The following is an 18,865-nucleotide window of genomic DNA, read 5'->3' as shown; positions in this document are numbered from 1 at the left end:
AGATGTACCCTCGTTGCGTGAATTAATACCCGGTTGGGAATATGTGTTTTGCGGACGTGATAGCGTTAAGATGGGATTTTTTTGGTGGGATGGAATAGTTGCGGGATTATTCGAAATCGTGAAACTATTGATTTTCGATTAAATAGAAACGCCGAGGAAGAATCGTTAGAATGCCATTTGTAATTTTTAATAGTATTATGAAGTAGTGTTGTAAAGCGTGTCTTCATAAGGTTATGTTCTATTCTCTTTAGGTCCTGAAACTACCTTTCTTATCCCCCATATGCAAGTACGAACGAATTTTTCGACTGCTGCATGTGACTTAGATGTCTGGGCAATAAGGGATCTAGGAATTCGCGAGTGTCGTATTGGCTGAGCCTCGACGGTAAGTTTTCGTTCATTCATATTTGAAAATAAGAATACCGTAAAATTCCATGAATACATAAAAACCATTCACGTCCTGCTTTCCTCCATATATTATATAAACGGAAAAATAACAATTCAATCTTGTTCGTATACAACGTTGTAACTAATTAACTAAATAATACACGTATTTATTTTCCGTGAAACTGGTCTCAAAGTTTAATGCTTCGTGTCTTCTTTACAAACTGTCCTGAAAAAAACCAGCTCTATCACAGATCTACGAGTATATAAAATTAAAAAAATTTTAGTTATCTATAATTCTTTCATAAACCTATATAAATTTTTTTAAAAATCCCTGACTTTATCTGTGATCATTTCTCCGTGATCATACCACAAATACATTTGTAAATTGAAAAAAAAGATCCGATCTTGTCCATCGTCATGGACTATATTCAAATCGCGTTTACGTCCCATTCGAAGCCATCCCCGCATTTATTTCCAGCATAATTGAATTATACGTCTAATTGCGACGCCAGTATTTAGCATAGAATCTATGGCCAAGGGGCCTTGGTGCTCCATCAAGATCTATCAACCTGTTTGCGTCGGTGTACGCTGTTCTGTGTTCCGCAACGGAGAAATACGACCACGGGGTTGGTCGAAGGAAAGGGATGGAGTAGTGAGATGCGATGGCCGGCTATGAGGTCCGGTAATGACACCACTCGCTTCTCCGCCGTTAGTATTTGACATCACGACACGGTAATGCTCCCGTGCATCCTGGCCCGCAAATGGATCTTGACGAGGCTAGAACGACCGTGTCACCTGATAAATGTTAGATATGACTATTTACGCGCAGTCGGCCTCCCGGCCGCGGAAAACATCGACGCCGCGTTAAATGAGAGCAAACGATCCCCTGGCGGAATTTCACTGACGTCTGCCTTTTTGGAAATGAGCGTTGTTTCCGAAGTTTTGTCTTTTGGTCTTTGCGTCCATCCCCTGAACCAAACGGAAATATGATAAAATACGATGGCACGTTGTAAAGCTTTTCTGCTCACTGATGCAAGTAGACAGATTTATTATAAATTACTCCGTAAAGTTTGATTTATCGCGTGGCTTCGTTATCTTCGAGCGTAAAGTTCATTTTAATGGACTGTGCGATTTCAATGATTATCTTGAGGTTTCTTATTTTAAAAAAGTGCTTAATATTTGAATCTACTGAGATTAATAGATAGATCAATCGATCAAACTGCAAACAATTTATGTGGTTCGTTTTGAAATGATTAAAGCTTAATCCGCGATTCCTACGTCTGGTTATTACCAGCTTGAAATATATTTTACGTATCGATTTCAATTTGAAAGAACGCATTGCAAGTTCGACGAACAAGATCATGATCTCTCATGCTTATCTGTCCAACAGAAGTGGACACTAAGACCCGGCTGTTCTCCGTCGTCATCGTGCACGACGTCGTAATAATGATTGTTCGTCGTATCCGTGGCACTCGTTTGTCCCGTGACTATCCTCCCTAGACAGGTCTATCGGGAACGTTCTATATCTGCTAGTCATTGCTGGCAATGAGCGTCGAACGAAAACACGCAGGGAGGCGCTTCTTGTTTGCCCATTTTCGTCCCGTTTACCTCTTCATTCTTGCTTCCCCCGGCTTCTTCTCCTATCGTTACCTGCTGCTGGTCTCAATTAGAACGACTAAGAGGAAGGGAAACCATCGAACTGGTCGCGCGTGGGTTTTACGATGAGCCTGCCGCGTTCAAATTGATTTAAAGAAAAAGTTTCTCCGCTTTGTGTCAGTTACGTAAGTCCACACTAGGATAAACGTGGGTTGCTATTGGCTCGAATCTTCTGGACTCTATACTGTTATGGTGCATCTAGTACCAATAGGAATCGAATTATTTATGATAATTTAAAAAGGATTGAACCTGGACAAGTTGGGTCACTGGCATGAGTCATCGATGATACAGCATGTTCCACTACTGGAAATTGGAGGAAAACGATTTTTAACGTTATGACATTCAGTGATGCTATCTATGGTTGGATCATGTTGACCATTATAAATTACACTTATTAAATTTTGTAAAGTCCTTTTCTTCACTCAGGCAAATGTGTTGCGACATACCACGTCTGAGAATAAAGTATTTGAAGTGACTGATTTGTTCTGCAAACGAAATAAAAATCATATTTTAAAAGAGATATTTCATTAAATTTTGGAAGAAATAGCAGATCACTAATGAAATTTACAAACAAAATGAGAATAAATTTTCATAGGATCGGGGAATGTCGAGTTCGTTGTGGTCACCCTCGCATGAGAGCGAGTTCCGTGGATCCTCTGTTCCTTATTGTAAACGCAAATAGAGAAACGGGGCCCGAGGCTGAGTATTGTGAGCTGCAGAGGCTTTGTTGTTTTTTCATCGAGTCTCAGAAGAGACTCTCAGGCCCTCGTCTTTGGAACTATTCACGGGCAACGAAGTGGAAGTCCCATTTCTCCCTTGCCTTCTCGTAATCCGATTCCTTGGGACTCTATGCTCTTAACTGCTTACGTCGTGAACGCTGATTTCTTCTCTGTAAAAAAATTCTTCTTTCAAATATTCAAATATTCATAATATCATATAAGCAGATGCGGTTGTAAATGGCTTGCAAATTTCAAATGAATTTTCGAATTCGATAATGAAGTTGTATTATTTGTACAACATTTTTCCTCTCAAGTCTTTGACAATATAGTCACAGCTTTAGTACCGCAAATATACATAACGAAGCATGCTATGCACCGGTATTTGTTGTACTTTAATGCTTTTAGGTGAAAACATATTTCTCGTGGCTTTCGATCAGAGAAGAGAAAGTATTATAAGCTAAAGTGTTTATACACTTACGCATCGCTTATTCACGAATGGATTATACGTTTCGTAATAGATATAATAATTCGAATAATTCCAAAAATACGTACATGAAATACTACATCTGCCCAAAACAATTAAAAGACGAACGATTTGAGTCAAGCAATCATGTTCGTTATTCTTATTGTTGCAGACGAAACGACTCGTGAGTTATAATATTCTGCTTTCCGCCTTGTTACGTATCAATATCATACCTTTTCGTTACGAAACACAAGCGTAAAATCTCGTCATAGTGACAAATGATGGAGTAGAAAATGGTCAAGAAGAGAATCTATGGAAGAAATTGGTGGTAGGTCGAGCAGCTTGGTTCGCGAAGAAAGAGGCAAGAGGGACAAATTGCGCGCGAGCGAGGTTTACGAGAAGCGTAAAACGCCCGTAAAGATCTCGCGAGTGCGTATTAATGGCCCACTGTGTACACTGTTATCGCGCCATTATGGAAATTCATTAATGCCCTCTACCAAGCCGGAACAACCGGCCATTCCTCCTTGAGAATCCCTCGCTTCGGTCACTTAGATACGAGATGATTTACAGCCCACTAAAGCCTTATCATCTCAGCCGATATATTGAAACTTCTTGTAGAAATCGTGGGATCCTGGCCCGGATGGGAACGCGGCACGCCGCGCTGCCCCGTTCCGTTTCAGCACCAGCCACCTCGATCAAACTTAATTAAATCTCTCGTATCTTCCAAGCCAACGACACCCTCGAAACTAACCGCGACATTTAGAAGCTTAAACGATAGAGGCATTTTCCAAACCATTGTGAAAATGGTTTCTTCGAAAGTAAAAAGAGTTAGCCTATCGTATCGATTATTGGAAAGGTTCAAGTCTAATATTCTAATTCAGAGAGTAGCGTAGAAAGCGAAGTAGTAGAAATAATATCAGTCAATGAACAAGTTACAAATCGTAGGTTACACACTTTTTATAATTTTACAAATTTTATATTCGAAACCAGATAACTTGTAATTTATTAAATTTCGTTTGCTTCGTTAACAGACTTGTAATTTACTGATACACATCGATGACTTTCAACTTACGATTTGTAAAAATTCGCTAGCGATATTGGTTCAATCGTGCAAGAGGGTTGTAACAGACATATACTGGTCTAGGGACTCTTTAGTTCGACATCGATCTTCCTAATCGCGTCGTTAATATCTAAATATAGTCCGCACTTAACACGTTTACTGTGTATAAGATACCATTACTCCTCAAATCTCTTTCGTCTTCTTTATCTTCACGAGTGTTTACAAGTAAACAAGCGCAACATCTTGCGTAACGTTTAACACACGTTAAAAACGTTCAACCTTCGTTCAGAAATAGTTCGGAAATAGCTTGAGTGAAGCAGCAAGAAATCGAGAACGCCGTATACAGAGACGGAAGAAGGGGCACAAGAGTCGCGCGGTGATCGTTTAACGACCACCGATAAAACGTGCTCGACACTGAGACGACACGTGACGAGAGTCTCGTGAGTAGCTAAAGCGACAGGATCATGGGGGACGATCAGCGCGGTCGATAAGAAATCGCTCGGAAAATTGGCTTATTCCGATCGACCGGCTCCGTCTCTCTCTCTAATGCTGACAAACGACTCTGTCGGAAGTGCCGAAATACCTGCGCATACCGGCCCGTAAAGTGGCTCCGTCGCTCGATATATCGACCTTGACGCCCTCGACAACGATCTTCTGTCGAACGATAACGGACGCTGTTAATCGGTCCCGATCGTTCTTCGACCACAACACGGCCGATCGGGACAGCTTCCACGTTTTTCGACTCGAAGATCTTTCGCTAAGTAGAATTCTGCTCACTCGAACTACGTTTATCGGTATAAAATCTTGATTAGCGAATTGCAGTATCTAAAAGTGAATTCGTATAGATGGAAAGTCATAAACGACCAAAAGAATCAGTGAATTCCTATCATAGGAACAATTTGTCCTTTCATAATGTAGTATCTTAAATATAATAATAATTAATAATAAACCGATTATACAGAAAACAATGGTTATTTAACATGAACTAATCGTAACAACGTATTATAATTAATTAACAACTCTCGTCAACACAGATTCAACTCTCTCTCAACAACGCTAACACGCTATCTCGACAACGCAATCCGCACTCTCTGGCTTCTCAACTCATTCTGCTGTTAATTCGTTTATGTCTCTTAGCAACCCTTTGTCTTTTGTCTGATATCTTTTGTTTAAGCCCCATCATGCACACGCTCAGCAACCGCTCGTTTACAATTCGCACGACACCCCCCTAGGACCCTCGTCCACGATACTACAATAAGAACAAATGGAAACAAATTATAAATTGAATCTTCAAGTCTTAGAGACGAAGTTCAACCGACTGTCTTTAGGTCAATGTTGTATTACTTGGACCATTTCTTCCATCAGGATGTTTAATCGTTAAACCTATACGAGATAGTAGTTGAACATTATTTGCACGTTATTGGGTTGAACATTGATCACAGAAGACTTGAAGATTTAATTTATAATTTGTTCCCGTTTGTTCTTATGATAGGACAAATTGTTGCTATGATAGGAATTCACGGATTCTTTCGGTCGTTTATGACTTCCCATCCATACGAATTCACTTTTAGATACTTGAATTCGCTAATCAAGGTTTTATACCCATAAACGTAGTTCGAGAGAGCAGAATTCTAATTACAGTGGCCTATTTATCCTGAATTTCTATTAAAATAATAAATGTTCGTTTGAGAGATAGGAAATATTAAATAGTTACAAGTACTGTAACTATTGTGCATTTCTGAAGGGATATCAGCGGTGTTGATCTCACAGTAGTTAAACAGCATAATCGATAGTGATTGCACGAACACTCGAGTCGATGACGTAAGTGACAGAATATTTTAACGATTACGCAATCATCCACATAACATAGTTGAACGGAAAACAGGCTCATCATGATAATGATAGGTTCTGATAACGATGCACCACGTTTAGAGCGTTAGGAGAGGATAAAAATGGCGAGAGAACGAAAGAAGCGCAGATCGATTAATCTGTAATCAAAAGACGTTGTAACCTGTAATTGCACGTTATATTCCAAATACATAACCCTTCTTGATCAATTATCAACGAGCAGGCTATGTAATTGCTTCATTCGAAAACATCAGATTGATTCATGCGTTCATTTTCTATCGACAGCTATTTTATTAACGAACGAAAACTACACGCGTAGCATTTACTTTATAAAATTTTATTTCATAATGCACAAAGATTAATTTATGCAAAATTACGCCTCCGTTCTGATTTTGCAAATCAATCTCCTGCTTTCAAACGCTATTATACTTTACATCGTTGTAAATTAATTCTTTTTACTCTCATTTCAACTCGGTTTATCGGAACGAAGTACCTCGTCGAATTTTACAAAGTAAATTTAACACATCGAAGTTGATTGATCGATCATGTGTACGCGACTGCTTTGAAAAAGGAGTATCGATTCGTTGGTTTCAAGACGTATTAGTTAAAGGTGGATTGTTCCTCTGAGACAGGTGTATTTTTGGAAACGCGGCATCGTTCCAAGCAAACGACAAGGTGCTTATACCTGTGGAATCGAGTTCTAAGCGCATCCGCATTTAGATTTACAAATATTGGATTGGCCAGCGGCCAGTCAACGGCTAGAATTATCAGCAGAACACAATCACAAGATACCTCCACTGACATTGACATGACGTAATCTTCCGATCGAATCAGAGCCATTAAACGGTCACTGCGGAAAATAACTTGCTCGCGAAGAATCGAACGGAAAAAGTCGAGTACAATGGCCGGTAATTTTTTTCCCTTTTTTTTTTTTTTGTTTCGATCGCTTTTTTGCGTGATTCGATTGTTTTCCAGTGATTTGATTTCGACTTCGTGGACCGAGTGAATTGCTCGAAATAATTAGATTTTGGTCCTTTGTAAAGGGACCTGTGAATAGGTACTGGTCCACGTTACACGAGGTTGTTACTGCGAAATTTTCAAAGCTTCAGGGCGGAAAAAAATATTTTCGCTGGTGAAAAACATTTTATGTCCTCGCGGATAGTACAAATATCGTTGTGATAACCTATGTTTTATTTTTTCAAATTTCCAAATTAAATTTGCTATGAATAAGGAAAACTCTCTCTAGTTCTAATTGATACCATCGATCTTCGATTTAATTACGTTATTCACAGTCGACTGTATACCATCATCGCGCGATCCACGTTCAAAACGGCTATCATCTAAATTAGGGTACGTTCATTTCGCGTGGCCAAGCATCTTGTCCACGTTCGATGGTCGTTCGTTTAAAGATCATTTCTCGACTTGTGATCGGTATCGGTGCAATTTTGTTGCCACATAGCTGGAACGTTAGTGCAAATTTCAATTGTGCATTAAAGGGATACGTGGCGCTATTGAACCTGTTGCGGTCACCCTCGGATTTCGTGAGCCGTTGGAATAGCTTTATCGTGTCTCGTCTCTCCGGTCCATACAGTTTCCACCGAGATAACACACTATATCCGACGACTCCATAAGATAATCTTATTGTTGGCGTGTATCTAACTATTGTTACAGAAGGTAGTTTATGCGAATCTTTGATCTAGATATATATATATATATGTGTGTGTGTGTGTTGCAGATATATGTATATGTGTATGCGCAGTTGGACCATTTCGCAGGGTGAAACAGTGCGCTTCGATAACGCGGACCCGCGTTAATTGGTTCGTTTAAGACCAGTAATTGCGTTTCCTTCGAGCTGTCTGATTGTCTGGAATGAATCTTGCCGGTTGAAGTTTCGATTCGCGACCGTGCACGAGGGGAATTTTCATCGTGCACCGTGCGTGCATGGAATGACACTTGAAATCGGTATTTTTCCACCATTGTTCTCGATTTCACTGCTATGATATGATAAGAGAGTAAATGGATTGGGTAGCGATGAAAAGTATCTATCCAAATTCCGCGAATTAAATTTTATCTTACAATATTTATAAAATCACTGTATTGTTTTATATAAAGAGAAAACTATAATTTCAACGTTTATAGGGATATTTTACATAGCCATTTTTACAGAGCCAAGTAGATTTATATCAATTATTGATATAATTTTTTCTCGTAGCCAGAATTTAAGAAATATTTGAGTTGGAAACTGTACAGAGAAGTGGAAAAACGGGGTGGACGGTGGTGAACAACAAACAACGACCGCGATGCTTTGGCCAAAATAAAGTCTGCCGCACGAATTGGATAGAAATAGAGAGAGGCCGTGTTATAGTTTCGTGCAAATATTCGTCGGTATTCCTTCCTTCTCTCACTGACATAATACGTATCAAATGACATTCGGAACAAATTTCCACCGTCTATTTTCCGGCAGATTAAATTCGGTTTTCGATACGTTTAACGACTTCGATCGGCAAACCGTACGATTTCGTGCCTCCTCTCTTCATACTAGCTACGGAAATAACGGGCTTTCATCGATGCTACTCGATGAAATTCCGTTCGATTATAAATCGCATTTTTTCGGATGACAGTACACCGTGTAATAAGCAAACGTCTTTTGTAATATGAACGAACTTGAAGAAAGACCTGTTTGATAAAGTACAATCGGAGATGCGATTAAGATTTTCGTATCTTGCGATCACTGTACCGATTAATTTTAACATCCTTACGATTATTGCATATTTTATAACACAGATTCTTGGAATATCTAATTCAATTCATCTTCGATTTTTCGCTAAAATTCGCACTAAGAACGGTATCGTAAGTGACTGATAATAAACAATAGAGAAAGAATGCGGTGATTCGTGTTAAAGTGTGTCGTGACAACGTAAATACGTTTAGCGGACGAACGTTTTTATGGAGCGAGTCTGGGTAAGAATTGAGCAGAATGAGGCACGTGAAATTCCATCTCGTTGGTGGTGTGCTTTCGTCCAGGATGAATCGTGAAACATTTTTACGAACCTCGTAAACGAAGCCGTATCGTCGAACTGCTGTCGCGTACATCGAACGAATTTAATTTCGCTAAATGGTAAAGAAATATTTCGATTGCTTTGGTAAATATTTGTCCGTGTATGTAGGTGTATTCTAAGTGGATATGCTGAACGCTCGTGTAAAGAGCTTAATAGGTATATGTACGTATATGCCGTGTATGATAGAATGTTTGTTGAGAGACGCAATTAGCTTTTTGGAATTGGACGTGCAGCTACTTGAGACCGGTTTCGCAGTTTCAACATTGGTAAGAAATTTTTCTTTCGCAATCTCGACGCTTCGCGTATCAAATTTATAATTAATGATCGCCATGTAACGCAGTTAGATGCCGTAAATATAAGTTTCTTATTAACTTGCAAGCAATACTATCCACACGTTCCATACGCACTGTTGATCGTAATTTATTCGAAATAGAGACGCAAAGGCCTTCTTCGACGACTCGAGAAAGGATAAGTATTGTGCTATTGACAGTGTTATACGATACTCGATATCGAATGGAAGAAGTTTTCATAATTCGACGATTAATTACGTTCTTTAGTCCATTAATCGCCTTCTTCAATCTATTAATTGCCGAATCAGCTATTATGAAAGCCTTGTGGCCTACGGGTATCTTGTTCCTAGCATTGCCATCAATCAATTATAGACGTCAACCTACAGTAACGTAACAACCCAGGAACATTCTATGTCTTAACACCAGTAAGTATTTAAATTCAGTTATTTACTGCGTTTATCTTAATTATATGGAAATGAAAGCTATTTAAATGGAACAATAAACATCCTACGAGTGCCACTTTTCAACGTCAATAAATATCGAAACGATAGCACAGTTGCTCTAATGCTGACACCTTGAACAATTACTTTAACGAAATTAACATAAAATCGGTTTCACTCACTCCTCCAACCTTATTCCAACTAAAGAGAATTCCCAATTCTCCGCTATATGATCTAAATGTTTAACTCGCGACCTAATTATGACCAATCAAGGCCACGTTATTTTTCAACTGTGCGAAGTGTAATGGTGAACCTGACACGCCCCGATCGAACTACGTACTCTGTTTCACAAGATTTCACCGATAAAATCTGTACCTTCTATATCATCGATATTAACTCTCGTTGACTGACATCGTAGCCATGGTTAATTCCGCGTCGATACGATAGCCTCGTGCGAGTACACTGACGGCCACGCACACGATAGCACGTGGGAGAGCCGGACACGCCAGATGCGGCGCGCCCACGCGGTGAAAGTCGCGGTAATTGATTCCGTGCTCTTAAGACATCTCCCAAGGAGATCCCGCGGCGAGATTAAGCGCGAGAGAGGATCGCCTGAGAACACCGTAGCCGCTTCGATAGAAATCTAACGGGGCGAGGGAAGGCCTGTGACCGTTATATGCGCGTCTGGCCTCCAAATCTGGAAAGAAAAAATAAAGACGTCCGTCGTGCACGCGGAAAATTTACACTCGCGGTTTCCTCGGGCTGTTGAAGTATGTGCTGGTGAAGGGATGACTTCTTGATTCTGTCCGAGATTGCAAATTGATGATCGAGATTGGAATTTAACAAGCAAGACATTGATTTAGACGTTACGCGAGCTTAATTGGGAATCCAACGAAGTTATGGTTAAGTGTTTAACTTGGTATAGCGGGGAATTTGGAATTTGGAATTTGGTTTAGTCGGGATGGAGCTGAGCGGGTTAGTGAAACTGATACTGTTATCGTTCAAGATCGAATCAATGTAGCTCGTTTTTCTTCTTCTTCTTTCTTTTTCTTTTTGGAAAGTGGGCTTAGAAATTATTTTAAAAAGTTTGACGTACATTTGATATTCGATGTACTTGGCAGGTGCAATTATCACTCGTCAGTTTTGTAATGATTTCACTTTAAAGTTGGGAACGCAGAAATCAATTTTTCCAGAGACTTAAATATTTGCACGATACTTGTACACTTAACTATGTCTCAACTTGAAGCTGGAAACTTTATATAAAACGTAATATATGATACACAATGACCATGTAATGATTCGTGAATACGAGTTTGATGTTATTTGTACAATTAAAATTTTGCTTTACGACGTGGTAACGAAATTGATTTGAACTTTAGACGGGGTTAATTGGCAATCGACTTGTGGGAAAGTTATTGGCGAACATGGACGGCCGTCAGCGTATTGTTGGAAGAATACAAACGCTCTGGCTATGGAGAAAGTGTAGAGAATGCAGGATGGTAATTGATGAGTGTAAATGATTGCCGTGGTTCTGTGGTATTTAGAGCTCGACGGTGGAATGTTTCACGATATTACAAAGGTTACCTTTTGTAATAAATTCTCCTGAAGAATTTTCATGTTTTATAGAAACTACTTTCTTATAGCAAATTTTTGTTCAGTTATCAATACTCTGTCTCTTCAACTTTTCTGTGATATGATATTAGACAAATGTATTATCCGAAATAACGAAATAATCGTGACACACACTGCTCGTATAACTGAACTTTTCAAATAATCAGATAAGTTTTAATAATTTCATTTAAATCCTTAAAATTTTAATAATCTCTTCCAGTTTTTATCCTTCTGTTATTCAATCTTTTTTAGGAAATATCATCTGCAAATATTTGCTAAATGTTTCAATAATCGATCGTTCTGTTAATTAATATTTTGATAATCGAAATTCTGTGGAAATTTTGCGAGAAATCTTGGAGTTTGTAAACTTTCATCTTCGAATTCTTGAATATCGTTTGACTTCTGGTATTCTATCTCCTGGTGTTTTCATTTCCCGCCGACCACCGTCCACGAAGTCAAGTGGCCGCGTCTCGAGGGATCGGCTCTCAAGCTTCGAAATGCTTTCTTTATTTTTTCATAATAACGATGAGTCAACCATGTGCAGCAACTGAACGAACTGCATAAGGATCGAGAATCATCGAAGTAAAATGAATCGTGAAGAGCGCGACGTTTTCAAAGGCGAATAAAAAAGCACAGTGCTCCTTTACTAAATGCCTGGTTCTTCGCCATTCGAATTTCGAAGATATTTGCATTGCGTAGGCTGCAGATAAAACACGGTGCGCGATTTAGTGTTTATTTTAAAACACTCAAGACACTATTGAATTCGGGTCTGTACGACAGATAGTTCGAAATCGTCTTTTGATTAACGCACCTTTCATATACATACTTTAGCTTAGATTAGGTATCTTTTTAAATTTTATTGAAATTATGTTTTTCAGTTTGCTTCATTTCTATATATTTTCTACATATTTTAGAATACACGTACAAAATTACTAGATGTATTAAAACGATACGAAATCATAGCTGTTGCAGAAATGTCATAAGCTCTTGCAAACATAATAGAAGAGTTAGAAGATCCAATTAACCGAAGAATATTTCGTTCGTTTCTTTAAAAGATAGAATATCTTTCTCAAGATACACGAAGGACGTTCGATTAAGGTTTTATTAAAAAATTCGAAGATTTATGAAAGAAAAAATGTTGTCGATTTTCATCGTCACCATTCGGTACACGGTCAAATATATTACGTACAATAAATTTGACAGTAGGAGTATCAAAAGAATCGATCGGATGCGGTCTCGTTCTCTCCCTGTTTCGTACTTGCGCCCGACTATTCCACAATAGACACCAAATGTCGCGTTCAAAATTGAAAGCTAAAACGCGTTAACAACATTCCGCCCATCTGAATCGATTTCGTAACAGCAACAACGTAACTCGCATTACAAACTCTACAGGAGGACGTAAATTTCGCGTGTCGCCGCTACGGATTTTCCGGCAATATCGAAATTTGATGGAACACGTTCTGATCGTTTCAAAACGCTTCTACCAATAGAATTCTAAGACAAAGCAAAAAGATGTCTATTCACACATAAATATAACCTCTGTATACAAATTTCTATATAGCATCAACAATTTTATTAAAACGCGCGTGCAATTTAAAGTTGATAGTCTACCTCAAATATCAAACTTTCATTAAACACCATTTCCAATGCTTCATAAAAAAATTCACGCAATATCCTATGCTCTTTAAACGGAAGCGTATAATTCGAACTTCATAAAAAAAAATTTCATCGATCAAATACTGTAATCGTTAATCACGAATGATAACAACGGACGAAAATGATTCTTTTCCCGCTTGTTGCAGTGAGAGAATAAACCACCTCCGCTTTCGTACGCGGCTCGTTAACCGTTAATAATGATCATTCGATTACGGGCATCGTGCATAATTCAATAACGATCCGCGCGCGCGGTTTAGGCGTAACGTTGCAACGCCATCGTCACGCTGGCAAGCCATGACGATGACACTCGTCCTGCGTAATCGGTCATTACGGCCGATGACGTGCGTTTTGCGTGAGACTGCGGCCGCCGCGCGTTAACTTTGTTAACATTCGAACGAGATTCCCGTTGCATTAGCGACTGATGGACTGCCTCGGTCCAACAACGCGCATTAATCTTACTCCCGAGACTCTCTTCTTATTGAGGATCCGAGCCAGCTAACTCGACGATCTTCTTCGATTCTTTGGGAATGCACTTGACTTTGCTTCAACCACTTCGAACGAATGTTCGGCACCCGTATTGGTTTAGTCCAATCTATTCACTTGATACACTATGAATTCTTTGTTTTCCCTTCCTCTGCTCTTTTCCACTTTTTCTTTTTTCTTTATTATAGGGATGAGGTTTTATTCTCATAAATGTGACAAATAGATTAAAGATGTCTATGCGAATTGGTATTTTCATGAATATCGTTCAAAGAGGATTAGTATATTTCCATTTGACGCAGTGAAAAAAATCGATCCTTTTTTTTATTACATCCTTTTCTATCGTTGTATCTTGCCTTGTAAATGTGATCTTGTATTTGTATATCTAAAGATGAAATGACAAAGTTGCGTAGTTGGGGCTGAGTGCAAAACTTGAAACGTGTTTTTCCTGAAACTGTGTTATTGCGACCTCTCAACTAGGTGGCGATCAGTTAAATTGCAACTGTTCGGTTGGGGTCGCGAACCTTGAACGATATTAACGCTCAAGGTGGAGGGAGATTAAAGAGTTCTAGTTTGCGTGTGATTTGTATGTTTATTTGAAGTATTTAGTATAAACGTAAGAGATGAAACGTAAGTGTCTTCTTCTCGAAGTGTCTGGTGCTCATATTGTACGTTTTCTACGAGGTAGGAATCTATGTCTGTTCAGTCATTTGGCTATCGAACTGTCGTTGGCGTTTAGCAAGTGGTGCGTGTCGTGCGTATCTGGTCGAGGGTTCGTAATGTCTCCTTAGCGATCTTATCCGGTTGTCTATTGCCGAGTTCTAATCTGGGGTCAAAGTTTATGACACGTCATTTGCTATTGAACGGAGCACTTAAAAATGCTAATTATGTTGTGGGTGTGATCTAAGTTTTAAACTTTACAATGTGCAATGTGGAAAATTCCAACTTCTCAAAAATAGCAGATGTGCCGTCCGTGTCGTAAAGTTGGAATAATCTTATATCCTCAACATCTGTTTAGCGAAATTGTTTTCATAATCTCACAATAACGAACTAACTAATTTCTTGCAAATTTTACATGTGTATATATTATAAAATGGATGCCTAATAAGCTTCTTAAGAAAATAGAAGTTTAATAGAAACTTTCGATTTAATTTTCTAAATATTGTAATGGCTACTTTACTCTAAGTGCTTTATTTCGTATACTTTTCATATTATGTGTATTTTATACAATTTTGCACCGTTAAATTACTCATAGTCAACAATCTTCTTCTCTATAATTTCACATAATTGAACAACAAGTAATTGAATTATCAAAGTGGTATGGAACAGCCTATAGATTGTCCTGTTTACAGGAATGTTTACTAAAGTAAGGATTGTCGTTCGATAGAATTTGATCATCTACATATGTATGTACCTGCGAACCGTTAAACCAATCCATTCCGTTCGTGACATTTATAACGCATAGACACGAGGCTAAACATTTTCTAAAGCGTGTTCAAACGATTTCAAATTCTACTCTATCAATTATATTAATGTTTGCTGTTTTTACATTAACTTCTAGTATTGAAAACAGCTTTCCTTTTAGAATTTTATCACTATTCTTGTATTAACTATACTTCTCTGACATCGTGGAATTTTCATTACTCACGCCTTCTAATTATCATAATTTTGGATAATCATGTTCCAACGATAGTTCCAGTTGTACCAGGGAATTTTCCTGATACATATTACATATTCGTGATAATATTACAGCATCAGATAATGACTAAGTACTTGTGTTTGTTAAATATAACTCGCTTATAATCTATCAAGCGACTATTAATCTTCCACGAACGAAGATAGATGAACTATAAGGAAGTGACGCATAAACCAGATATTTCTTCTCCGCTTGCAACCCACGAGGACGAAACCGATTCTATTACGCGTCCTGTCTTTTCACCTCAATTATTGTCCGTTTGTTTGCTATTTTTACGATCATTCCGATCGTTTGTTCAAAGTAACAAATTTACTAGAAGCGTATAATTATTTTCATATCTTTTGAATATTTGTGCATGACAATTTATCATGCACAATGTAGTAAGTACTACAATATCATGTAAAAAGATTTTATTGTCCTTCTTCTATCGATAATTTATTGAAACCTAATCGTTCATTTTCTTACGTACATATCTGTGTCGTACATATCGCCAATTTACTTACGTCGCGTGTTAACATCGCAGTCACGAATTGTGTTTTATTGACAACGGCATTCAGCTGTTGAGCTTCCAGTCGTCAACAGGGTACAGTCTTATCGAGCTCACCTTCTTCTTACATATGTACGACCATATCATCTAAATTATTTACATCCCCTACGTGACTTATCGATCCGGCGGTTAAACGTTTTCTACTGGCTCTTTTGAACGACACTGGCTACAATACATGTGTTGTTTACAATTACTTTTCGATTTACCCTTATTTCTCTTCCAAGCGATATAAAAATGAAGCATCATAGTGGTGATTACTCTTGAACTTCCTTATTAGCCTGTCAACGTTTGAAAATATTATTTTTTAATTAAGTCTTCGTGTGTTTTCATAGCCTTTAATTTCGATTCCAGACAGTGGAATAATTAAGTTATTCCATGTGTGAGTAATGTGCTTTTTTATACATATATATTCCTACAATAACTAATTGGGTTATTACCAAGGATTTGCAAAGCTTTTTCACCACAGTTATCTTTAATTCGACTAATAAATGTTTATCTCAATCGAAAGTGAATCGGTGCGTTTTTATTAATTATTGAGAGTTTACCAACGTATGCGTCAATAGCAACGAATCTGTTATACATGCGTGTACACATCGTTTTTATCAAACTCCTATCGCAACGGATTCTATTATTCCAAACTCAGTTCTCGGAACAATTTCGTTATTTCTGGACCTAACCTAATATGTACCTTGGAATCAATTTACCTAATTCCCTATCCGCCCACAAAATGTCCTCGGAACAGTTAACGAAAATATTCGTGAACTTTTTTTTGTCAAAAATTGAATACTGGGAACCGGTCATGTGTGGTAAGAAAGAAGAGAGTTCAAACGAATCCGTACGATCCACGGGAGAATGGTCTGGACGGGCAGAGCGACGTTCTCCGTACACTTCTAACGAGCACGGTCCGTGTACAGCGGCGGCAGACTTACGTTCACCTCGGCAACGAAACCGTAAATCGATAACAGCCGTCCTAGGCACCAGTTACATAATATCGAGCCGAGGCACGGGCACAGTATCCATTAATTAATTGGCATTATGCGCAAGATAGCGTACCATCTCCCTTCATCTCGCTGCTTCCTTTCTACGGCTTTTTCCCTTCCCCTTCACGGTTACCCCCACTCCACATGCTTCGACTCCCACGCGACTTCATCCGTGCTCTTCCTCGTTCCCCCACTACTGCCCCTGTCTCTCTCCCCACCACCGGCCCCTTTTATTCCCCTACCCTTTCGAACGTCTCTGTGCCCGCTCTCTCGCGCGTCGAACCACTCTCTCTCTCCCTTCCCTGACGTCCATTAGAATATTAATGCGAATTGATGCACACGTGTCATTACCGTAATGAGTTGGTTGGTGCTGTCCATGGGTGTACAAAGTGTCGTCTGAAAAGCAATCACGAAATTGCGGGTGTCTCTTCGTACCATTCCTCCCTGTCCCTTCCGCCCAGCCATCCCCTTGTCCTCCGTCTCTTGGTGCTCGTCCTCCTCCACCTCCTCCGCTCTCTTGTAACGGCACTCTACTGCTGTCCTCTCGTGCTCCACCGTTTCTCTCTCCTTGCTTGCTTCCCTGAGAATTTAAGTACCCGTGGCTCAACTACGTGGCTGCGACACACATGGGGCCCAATGTTCGACTATCGCATGGTAAGGCAAGGCATTCCAAGTACCTGTGGTACCTAGTTTCTATGCCTGTGCACGATACTTCGGTTCCTCCCATTGATATCGATGGACGAGTTCGAAAGCTCTGCTTCGGTTTGGAAGTAAATAGGACTTTTGCCAGGGAATTATCGTACAGAGGTTACGTTTAGGTTAGCTGGATCGATGGATTGACGTGAATAGGTTTAGGTGTGAAAGGGATATTCGCTTATTCTGGACAATTTATTGTTTTAATCCTACCGATTCGATTGTGTTCGACTTACGAGAGATTACAACTCTAAAAAAACCCATCTGAGTTGTTAAGGTTTCGTTGTGGTTCAAGCGTGCGGATGTTTCGGAACAGCTGATGAAAAGAAGCCGGCACGGGTCCCAATGGGATCGTAACTCCCTAATTATGTCTCGTTTACTTTCTTGTTTAATTACAGACACGTACTACTTCCTTATTATTATATTTCGTAGCGTGTAATCTTCTCGCCACAATCGAATACCTCATGCACACACGAATTGCATTCGTGATAATTATATAGAATCAATTAACGTGAAACTAGACGGTATCAAAAAGACCTAAGTGAATGCCAAACGTTATCTTTCATCGTTTCAACACTTCCATCGCAAAATATCGTCGAAAAAAATAAACGTAAAAACATTACTCGTGCATCCTATCGACTCAAACGTTCACGAAGAAACATTCAATCGTGTCTACAGACAGTGGACTATAGATCGTATCGCGTCTCATAAAGAAGATTTTCCAACTAGAGAAGAAGCAAAGGGGCTGATCGAAAAATCGAAAATCGCGGCGACTAAGTCGACGTGCCAGCCAAGTTGAGTATAGGGATCTCGGCGAAACGAGCTGTAAAGCGATCGTTAGAGAGTACGGGCCACGGTATATACGATCGTATCGGTAGCTAATGGACGTACAATTAACGTGCCGCGCATCTGCGATTGGATCTCCGTCAAACGGCGATAAATTAAGTTAATTAGCTCGTTACACGTATCACCCGGTGGCTCTGGCCACGGTTTGACGAATGTGACGCTCGTTAATCGTCCGACCGGGACTCGTTCGCTTGGTTTCCTTCGATTCGATCCTGTTCCCGCCTTTCGTCAGCCCCGAGATTCTACACTTTTTCAACGATCCCTGTTTTTCATCGTGATCGACTTCTCTGATCAAGTCTTGTCCTTCAATTGGTTCGACTTCATTTGCCTTTGGCTACGGTGAGTAATGTTAACACGCGAGAAATTGAAATGTCGCGAAAGATTAAATGTAGAACAGTTTATTTGCGCTTAATGTAACTTGCAACTCTTGTCAATAT

The 18,865-nt window shown here is 39.3% G+C and overlaps 1 long non-coding RNA gene across 2 annotated transcripts; it reads right to left on the bottom strand.

The window, feature by feature from the left end:
• Positions 1-804: 804 nt before the first annotated feature.
• Positions 805-16,057, bottom strand: LOC138185024 (uncharacterized). 2 transcript variants are annotated; one of them, XR_011174498.1, is made up of 4 exons: positions 15,866-16,057; positions 2,609-2,929; positions 2,430-2,525; positions 805-2,343 (listed from the first exon to the last, which is right to left on the bottom strand). It is a non-coding gene; the product is annotated as an uncharacterized LOC138185024 (long non-coding RNA). The 2 variants fall into 2 exon arrangements; XR_011174497.1 differs by having other exon boundaries at positions 805-2,525.
• Between the last annotated feature and the right edge of the window lie 2,808 nt (positions 16,058-18,865).

This window comes from Bombus flavifrons, chromosome 11, assembly GCF_040668555.2.
Source record: "Bombus flavifrons isolate JBK064 chromosome 11, iyBomFlav1_principal, whole genome shotgun sequence".
NCBI lineage: Eukaryota > Metazoa > Arthropoda > Insecta > Hymenoptera > Apidae > Bombus > Bombus flavifrons.
Note: the sequence above shows the minus strand (reverse complement) of the source record. Positions and strands in the feature narration are given on the sequence as shown.